Here is a 10,240-nt window from a genome sequence, read left to right as displayed (position 1 = left end):
GTATTTTCTGTAGAAAATCTTTGGACACTTCTATGTTGCAATGGTCATGCAGAAAGTAGGAAGTCCATCAGAAGAAAAGTCTTCTGTTCCCAGAATGATTCATAGCTTCTGGGAACTATATTAAATATGATTAAAGTAGAATTAAAAAAAGATTGCTATGGTAGAGCTACTTTAAAATTACAAATTACATTATATTATATTATTCATTTAATTATATTTGCAACATCAATCATAGTCTCACTTCACTAGGGAGAGTCTTAGTAGCAATAGACTTTATTTTAAGAGCAGAAATAAAATGTTATTTTGGATTAAGGTAGAAAATGATTGTAATCTGTATTTTTTTCTTGAATACCAATGTATTTAGAAATCTTCATTATGATATTTTATCACCTATTTAGATTACTTCAGAAATTAAATCAACCTAAAACTGAGTAAGATTTCAAAACAGGAATACTCAAAAGGAGTTGCTAAATTAATTTCATGTGCAGACAAGCTCCCAAGAAGCCAGTAAAAAAGCAAAGAGTATCAAAGAGTGTGCTGAAAGAAGGAGAAGAAAATATTAAATAGAAATACAAATTGAATCTGACAGGAGGTTGAGTCTGAGTATTTATAGGTGACAGGGTGTTAATGTATTATGCAAAAGGAAACACAAAGCTGGTTTCTTTTTCCAGATATTACACAAAAAAAGCAGTTTAGTAGAAGCATATTCTATCTACAATGCCATGTTCCTTCTGCAGCTAAAATGGAGGAGCCCGAAGAAATGAAGTTTAAATCATCTTTATTATCCTGCACAATTCCTCAGGTGAGTGGGGAAAGGCTGGTGAATACTTCCAGAGAGGATGCCTGCAACAGCATGACCATTATAACGCTTTGTGCCATTCTAGTGCTGACTTTTGCTAGTCTATCTTCAAAAATCAGTGGACCTACTTACTAACAAAGGTGAGTCTTTCAGATAGTGCTTGAGAGATTAATGCTTTATGACCCATAACTGCAGGTTTAACTTTGGAGCTGCTGGGGGAAAGAGAAGCAGGATGTTAATGTCTGAAATTGTGTGGCCAGTTACTACTGAACCATAAGCAAATCTTCTTTGTGTCCTTGAACGTAAAACTAGGCTTTGCACGTTGTGATAAACCACTTAAAAATTAAAAGCTACCAGTGTGAGTCCACCTGATTTATCATGTTCTTATGCCATGTGAAACATGCTATAGTCTCCTGCCCAGCTGTTGCTATGGTTCCCACTATGGTTTGAGGTGTGGGATGGAAAGTCATCCCATCATTTCTTCAGTGCTCCCCCTCCCTGGTGGCAATTTATGGCAACCACTATGGCAGTATGTGTATGTGACTTGCTCTAGAAAGGATTGCCACAGCTTTTGATTTGGAAAAACTATCACATTTGCCCTGCTAATAACATACAACTATTTTTTTTTCAAGTTATACTGTAGAGCTTTTCACTTTCTTTAAAGTGAGCATCCTTTTATGGGATATATGGATGCTACAGCTTTTCAGCATGTTTTCATCCCATTTGATTAGCTATGTGAAAGCATACTTCATTTATAAATTAAAACTCTATATAGAAATAGTTTATCCTACTTGTAGATCAGACACTGCTGCTTGTTCTGCTTGAACTATCAATATGAGTCCAAGCATAGTAGCCAGTAAATGCATCTATTTTGCTCCCAATGGAATCAGCAAAGCCTAAGACAACTGCCTGTCAGTAACAGACATGTTAGCATAGCACTAAGCTGTGTTCTGGAAGCTAGAGTTCTCAAGGTTACAGGGAAAAGACAAACAGCTCTATTCTATGTCAGCTGCTATCCAGAAAGATTTCTTAATTTTGCCTGAACACAAGCTCTGCAGGAGATGTGCTAACTCCTGCAGATCCTATTGAGGGTGTTATTGCTAGAAAAAAAAAATACAGAAAATTCATTCTCCAGTGCCATAGCACACTTGGAGTTAGAAGTACAGAAGGAAAGAAAAACAGTTTCTATTTTTCAGACTGAAAAAATAATATTTTCTTATAAAGTACATAGCCTTAAACCTAAAATCCTTTCAATGAACAACATTTCACATCTCATATATTCACTTTCTTTTATGGTCTAGTCCTGTTTGGTATCATCATTCTCAGAAACACTTCATCTTCCAGAAGGGAATATTACTACCATCTTCTTCTCATATCTCTAAATAAACTGTATATTTGTTACAGTTTAAGCATTAATGTGTATATAAATTACAATTTTCTAAAAACACCATGGAATGACAGTTTTTTAGAATCTAACCATAATCAAAGCATGCTGACCAATATATATAAAATAAATATGTAGTTGCTTGCTTCCAAGAGCTGCAGCTTTGTGAAATCACATGATTACAGGAAATATCTGACTTTTATAAAAGATGTAAGGTCTGAGCTCTCTCGTTATTGGAGAAAAGGCCTAAAAATATGATGAAGTACAAATAAAGGTTGAAAAAACTAGACTAAATAAAATGAGGAATACTGACATTGCATTGTAGGACTGCTACATACAAACACTGTCATATTAAGCTGCTCATTTATGTTGGGGTCATTAGGTTTGTACTTAAGGCTGAATGTTTGAGAATACGCTCTACACAAGTATAATTCTAGGGCCAAGATAGAAAGACTTAATTCCTTAAAATCCTGTTTGTGGCAAGAAGCTTGCAGCCAGCCTCACATGTTAGAGTGTGAAGCCTGAAGCTGTAGAACGTTAACAGCCTCTCTGCTCTTTGAGTCTTTGAAGTTTATTAGAGTGAGTTTCATAGAATTAGTCCTCTAAAATTGCTGTCTCCTTCAGCTGGTCTCTTTCTGCAGCTTAGTCTTCTGTTCTTGTGCTTTGATAATTCTGTTCACAGAGAAGCCTCATGAAACATGCGAGACATGCGTATAATAAAGCTGTCTTGAGCAGTTGCTTGGTAACTCTATGTGTTAAAATGCTTCTAATATTCAAGAGATACATGGATTACAATAATAAAAATACAGGAATACAGCAGGGAATCACTAACATCTGTTAGGGATTTAGCACTCACATCCAGATGCTTGAAAAAAACATGTTGTACTAATAAGCACTGCATTATTAGCTGTTTGAGTAATTGCTTTGGATTCAGCATAACGATAAATTTTTGAAAATATTTAGCAGTTTTTCATACCTAAAAGAATAATTATAGGATTTACCTCCAGTTACTGTACTGGAGCCTTTCCTGACTCTGGAGCTTCTGTGGAAGAAGCCACACTGTGTGATGGGGCACCTGACCAACTCTGCAGGGTGGGGGGCTAGGACAGGCCCCTGAGAAGTCAAACACCTGCTTTCTAATCCATGTTCCAAAGACTATTAAGGTATGTTTGTACAAACCCGAAAAGATCAGTCAGGAACAATTAGAAGGATATTGTACACTAGTGGCCAAGATATTATTGCAAATTTAAAAAAAAAAAGTCCTAAACTGGAGGAAGAAATTAAACTTATTTAACTAACTTTTGAGTTACTTATTTGCTGGGACTTTAGTGCTACAATTTTTCATGGAAGATATGATTTTGTGTAGTTTATTAACATATTTGCAAAAATATCCAATTGAAGTGTCTTCCCCAAAAGTTTATTATTTTCTGTGTTAACATATCTGACAATAGCAATAGCAACACAAAAAGTATTCCAGTCCTTTTTTTAAAGACTTTCCCATAGGTCTTTGTTGCTAGCTTATCTCCAAGGGCTTTTTCCTAGTAGAAGATTAAGTTTTACAATGGGAGGATAACCTTAACCTCTACTGACACTTTTGGGGAGACTGGATGGTGGCGCTGCTTCTAATTTGGGTTCAATTTTTAAAGCTGATGTTATGAAATATTACTGTTTGAATATATTTCTCCATTTTTGTCAGTTATGATGAACACGTATTTAGTGGCAAGCATAGCCACAGAAGAGAACTAAATGAAATCCCTGAAATCTCTCTCTTAAATGCAGAGAAAGGGTAGGTACCTCCTCTTAACACACTTCATCATTGCGAGTCACATGGTTCAAACAAAGATTATGAGTTATATTCTGAAATATGTGTGGTCTCAATTCAGACCCCTAAAGACGTGATTTGGGATGTCCAACTCCGTCCAAACACTTGCATGGGGTTGACAAATGTAACACATGTCTTGGCAAGTCTTGCACCCTTCTGTAGCAGCAGCTGGAGGCATCTCTAGGGTAACTCAAATAGACAAGAATGCTCATGTTCAGACAATTGAACTGCCTGTTGTCTCTGTTTTGGATAGAGAGCAAGTGTTTTGGACTTGCATGGCAACATCCTCATAGCAGAGAGTGCAATAAGGAGGGCTTCTCTAAGAAGTTGCCAGAAGCTTCCTCACATCCAAAAGAGCCAAGGTCAGCTGGCTCCAAGATGGACTCACTGCTGGCCAAGGCCAAGCCAATAAGCAATAGTGGTAACAGCTCTGTGATAACAAATTTAAGAAGGAAAAATAAAGTTATTGGGCAGAAGTAATTGTGGACAGAGAAGAGTGGGGTGAGAATGTGTGAGAGCAACAATCCTACAGATCCCAAGGTCAGTGGAGAAGGAGGGGCAGGAGATGCTCCAGGCAGAGATTCTCCTGCAGCCCCTGGTGCAGCCCACGGTGAGGCAGCTGTGCCCCTGCAGCCCAGGGAGGTACACAGGGGAGCGTCACGCAGCCCATGGTGGACACCCACCCAGAGCAGGTTGGTGCCTGAAGGAGGCTGTGACCCTGTGGGAAGCCCCTGCTGGAGCAGGCTCCTGGCAGGACCTGTAGCCCTGTGGAAAGAGGAGCCCACACTGGAGCAGGTTTGCTGGCAGCCGCTGTGACCCTGTGGGGGACGCACACTGGAGCGGGCAGTTCCTGAAGGACTGCACCCCATGGGAGGGACCCACTCTAGACATCCATACATGAGGAGCTGCAGCCCATGGGAAGGATTCATACTGGAGAAGTTCTTGAAAGACTGTCTCCTGTGAGGTGGACCCCATGCTGGAGCAGCAGAAGGACTCCTCTCCCTGAGGAGGAAGCAACAGGAGAAACAACATGTGATGAACTGACCATAAACCCCATTCCACATTTCCCTGAGCCACTGGGAGGGGAGGAGGTAAAGAACTGTGAATAAAGTTAAGCGAGGGAAGGAGAGAGGGGTAAGGGGAAGGTGTTTCTAAGATTTGTTTTACTTCCTATTATCCTGCTCTACTTCTGATTGTTAATAAGTTAAACTAATTTCCCCAAGCTGTCTGTTTTGCCCATGACAGTCACTGGGGAGTGATTTCTCCCTGCCCTTATCTCAACTATGAGCCTTTTGTTATCTTTTCTCTCCCCTCCCCTGCTGTGGAGGGCAGTGACAGAGTGTCTTTGGTGGGCATCCAAACTGCCACAGCAAGAGATACTAATCAGGAAAAATAAATCCAATTAAACGCACACAGAATCAAGTGAAATTGGTGTGATGGATGGCAGTGTTGTGCAGATGTGATAAAAGTTTTGTACCACAGGCAAAAACTCTCCCTTCTATCCCATATAATTTTTCCAGAGTTAATTATCTGATTACTTTAAAGTGATTACTTGTCTTTTATTACAGAAGAAATTGTGATAGCACTGGAACCAGCAAATATTGTGAAGAATAATAATTTGAGTTTTCTTCATTTTTTTCACAGAAATGTAAAGTCAGTAATATCAGAACTATAGAATGCTTTCACCTGTCCCCTTTTCTGACATTCAGAGATTATCCTTTCCCATTTCAGTATTACCCTCTGTTGACAAATAGTACAATTGCAATGCCATCAACATTAGGCCTTCCATGATGCTGAATAGGGTGTAATGTAAATAGACAACAAGAAATAGAGGCCAAGATGGTGTGGCTGAAGCATAAAGAAAGGACAGAAATATAAACAATACTTACCTGTCACATGTAGTCACCCTTTTAGAGGAGAGGTGCCATGCAAATACAGAATACTACAGCACAAAGATGTCTGAACTCTCGTAACAATTAAAATTTAATTATTCAAGCAAATAAGAAAATCAAGATTTAGTAAACATTTAAAGAGGCACGAAAATCTAACTTTTTATAATATTCTTCTACATGTTAACTGTTAAAATATTCTCTTGCTCCATTTTAATGCTTCTTGTAATGAGTCCCATAGTGTTATGTATACTAGAAGTTGTGGACCTGATGATAAGACCAGATAGAAAAAACCCCAACTTTGTTGTAAAAGTACTGAATTCTTATCTGGAGCTGCTAGAGCTCAAAGATATTTAATGAAAGTATTTTTATTTTATTTTATGAATCAAGTGATGAGAGATGCATCCCAGCACAACTCATTTTATGAAAGAGATTGCTTACATTATAATATATAGAATTGAATGCCACAGATATAGCTTTTATTTGCTGGGCAAAAGTAATTCATTCCCATGTAATTGTCATTAGATCGATCATAATATAGTAACAATAATTAGCTATTTTTTAGTTTTAAAGTTGTTCTCAAATTAAAAACCCTACCTTTGGTAACTCTCTCAGGCAGATAGAATCAAGGAATTCATATTGTTATAGCAACTACCATAGGTGGTTCTACCTTAATAAAGTACTTTGAATGTAGAATCATAAAACGGTAGAATAGATTTGCTTGAAAGGGACAGTAAAGACCATCTAGTTCCATCCCCTGCCATGGCCAGGGACACCTTTCACCAGACCAGGTCGCTCAAAGCCCCATCCAACCTGGCCTTGAACACTACCAGGGATGGCGAATTCACACCTTCTCTGGGCAATCAGTTCCAGTGTCTGATCAACCCCATAATGAAGAATTTCTTCCTTATATCTGATATAAACCTGTCCTCTTTCTGTCACTCCACATCCTCTTAATAAGTCCCTCTCCAGCTCTTTACAAGCCCCTTTAAGTACTAATAGGCCACAAAAGATCTTTCAGAAGCCTTCTCCAGTCTGAAAAACCCAAACTCTCTGAGCCTGCCTTCATAGGACATGTGCTCCAGGCTTCTGAGCATGTTTGTGACATCCTCTGGACTTGCTGCAACAGATCCATGTTCTTGTTATGCTGAGGACTCCTGAGCAGGATACAGTACTCCAGGTGAGGTCTCATGAGAACCTTGGCCCACTGGTCACACTGCCCATGACAGACTCATAAAGGCTGGAAGAGATATTCAAGGTAATCTAGTCCCACTGTCAACCCAGTACCACCATAATCACCCTTAAACCATATCCCCAAATGTCACATCCAGACACCTCTTGAACACTTCCAGAGATGGTGACTCCACCATCTATCTCCCTGGGCAATTGATTCCAGTGTCTAATCCCTCTCGTAGTGATTTTTTTTCCCTGGTCTAATCTGAACCACATAATCTGTTGATACAGCCCAGGAAATGGTTGGCTTTCTAGGATGCAGGCGTACATGTCCATGTTTTCATCCGCAAACACTCCCGAGTCCTTTTCCCCAAGCCTGCTCTAAATCCATTCTCCACCCAGGCTGTATTTGTGCTTGGGATTGCTCCAAACCAAGTGCAGGACCTTTCACTTGGCCTTGTTGATTCAGCTTCATGAGGTCTGCACAGGCCTAGCTCTCAAACCTGTCAGGGCCCCTCTGGATGGCATCCCTTCCCTCCAGTGTGTCGAGCACACCACACAGCCTGGTGTCATCAGCAAACTTGCCCTCAATATATTTATAAAAGTATTTTCATTACATGATTACAGAAAATGCAAAGACTATTTATTGATTGTATGCCCAATTTTATTTGTGGATAGTTGGCAAGTATTCTGCTTGTTGTTGTCTTTTATTGTCATATTTGCCAAGTTTGGAGTTGTTTGAATCTAGTTTTTCATCAGCATGCCATGTACAGTCATCAGATAAGTTATGGGTTGGTTCTCTGGATAAAGATGTTTATAATGACACAGAGAAGGGAAATTTAATTAACAGTCCATAAATCATATCATTTTGACAATCTGATATAGTTACACTGGAAGGCTTTGAACTAACCTCAATTTCTATGCGCACCAAGTCTTTCTCTTCCCCCGATCACCAATTGTTTTGGTACTATGACAGGTAATAATAAATCGTGTACTTATAGTAAAAGGCTCTGAACAATTTGATTGCTGTTTGCACCTTCACAATCTGACACCTTGATTTTCAACTCAAATTGGTAAGAAATTTCACAGAAAGGTTCCCTTGCAAGTTTTCAGTTGGATGACTCCTGCCTATAACAGATCTTCATACACAGCAACATGGGAAACTCTTCTGGCTTGTGCACATATTTGTTTACACTTCAGATGGCTGAAGACAGAGAAAGAAGAAACACAAGAAGATATAACCCCAAAGAATGGAAAATTCAGTATTATTTTTAAAAGTCAAGAAAGATGTTATTTTTACTTCTGCAGTGCAAGCCAAAGAGTTCATTTGGCATTAATTGGTTATTTCTAATCACCTTCTCTCTTTCACTAAAAAGCTATATTCATATTTTCTCCAATACTCAGCCTGGCTGAGGTCTAACTAAGCTTAGGAAATATTGAACATTTTTTTAAAGAGAGCAGAGAATTGTGTAGCCAACCTACAGGATTAACTTTGGTCTTTTTAGTCCTGATTATGTGCATTAATCATAACATTATCACTATTCTTATCAGCACTTTCTCAGAATTAGCTCTGCCTGAAAGGTGTCAAAACTGTTAATTAAAACCAGAGATAATCATAACAATCTGGAATCTTTGACACAACTGCCCCTCCTCCCATTACAACCCTTTTCAGAGGGAACTGCTGGGTAATGTACTATAGCTCTGCAAGAAACATTTCATCTACAGAGGAAAGAGAAATAAATCTTTTTTCATATATGTCAAGGAGAATAATTGCTTTTTTTCTTTTTATTTCTTCTACCATGGTCTGTATATCCATGATATCTGACATTGAAGCTATAAGTCATTCATCAAAGACAGAAAGAAATTATAGGAAAAGATGTGGGACAACATTCTAGCTTTAGATTGCTAATGGATGGATGCTTTCTGTAGCTTGTGTCAAATTTACTGAATAATAAGGGAAATAGCTCATGTTTCCTTGGTTACAAATTTCTCTACTTAAGGCATTAGAATTTGAAGGTCAAGTGCAGAGTAAAAGACTACAGATTAAAACAGTCCAGACTGAATTTCTGGATCTCCTTCTAGAACAGGATAAAATATATTTATGTGCTGAATCCCAGTCAGATTTCTCACAAATTGGGGGTCTAATACTTGAGATTAGGGTCAAGAATATAGAAATGAAGCTGCCAAGGCTTTCTGCCTCTCGATTGTTTGTCTGTTTTTCAGACGTTTGCTCCTTGAGCTCTAGGATTCACCACTGTTTCCAATGGGTCCCACTTCTAGTACAGCTGTTCCAATGTGCACTTTAATCAAGTTTTTTGGTAGCAGAAGTAGCTGAAAACATAATGGCTTTAAGCAGAAGGAAGGTGGATTTAGATTAGATATTAGGGAGAAATTCTTTACTGTGAGGTTGACCAGAGGAGTTGTGGATGCCTCATCCCTGGAAGCATTCAAGATCAGGTTTGATGGGGGTCCAAGCAATGTGATTTAGGGGAAAGTGTCCCTTTCCATGGCAGGGGGGGGCTGGAACTGGATGGTTTTTAATGTCCCTTCCAACACAAAGCATTCTATGATTCTATGGTCATAGAACCCTGATGAAAACATGATCATCCCCCTGTCTCAGGCAGCAGGATAGTTTTGCTGTGACCAAAGAAGTAGCCAAATTGGTAAAACAACTTGTAGATCTTCAACAAGTCCCACTCATAGTGCCCAGAACAAGCAGATCATGAGCACCAGCAATAGTGAAGCAAATCAGAAACCAAAAGCAAATCAAAACTGAAACTATTTGATCATCAGCAAGGTGTTCTTTAGCCAGTATTAAAGATAAGGACTCTCAAGTGTCTGGAGTATCGCAATAACCAAAAGTGGCTGAAAACCAGATCTAGGGAGGAAAGTCCCCCAACTGTGCTCCAGGACTGGGGATCACCTCTCCATCTGGGGGACTCATGGAGCAGGGGAGAGCCCATAAAAGCCTCCCAGCAGGAACGTGTGCTCACTACCAAGCCTCCCAGCAGGACCACATCTCTCGCATGGAACAAAGAGGTTGTGTACTTATGTTACCTCAATTGGCTTCTCTTCCCCACTGCGCCATCTCCACCATAGCCCAGTGAAGGCATGTCAGTAAGAAAATTGCAAATATCTGTGATTTAAGTGCTGTAGTATCCAAATATATTTAC

General features: G+C 39.2%; 1 long non-coding RNA gene across 1 annotated transcript in view; it reads left to right on the top strand.

Moving 5' to 3' along the window:
• The first annotated feature begins 713 nt into the window (after positions 1 to 713).
• LOC116441787 overlaps positions 714 to 10,240 on the top strand; it is a 30,373-nt gene continuing 20,846 nt past the window's right edge. The window contains exon 1 of the long non-coding RNA XR_004239240.1: positions 714 to 802. This is a non-coding gene — a long non-coding RNA (uncharacterized LOC116441787). The remainder of the gene's footprint in view (positions 803 to 10,240) is intronic.

This window comes from Corvus moneduloides, chromosome 3 (assembly GCF_009650955.1).
Source record: "Corvus moneduloides isolate bCorMon1 chromosome 3, bCorMon1.pri, whole genome shotgun sequence".
In the NCBI taxonomy this organism is placed as follows: domain Eukaryota; kingdom Metazoa; phylum Chordata; class Aves; order Passeriformes; family Corvidae; genus Corvus; species Corvus moneduloides.
This window is presented reverse-complemented; position numbering and strand designations above follow the sequence as displayed.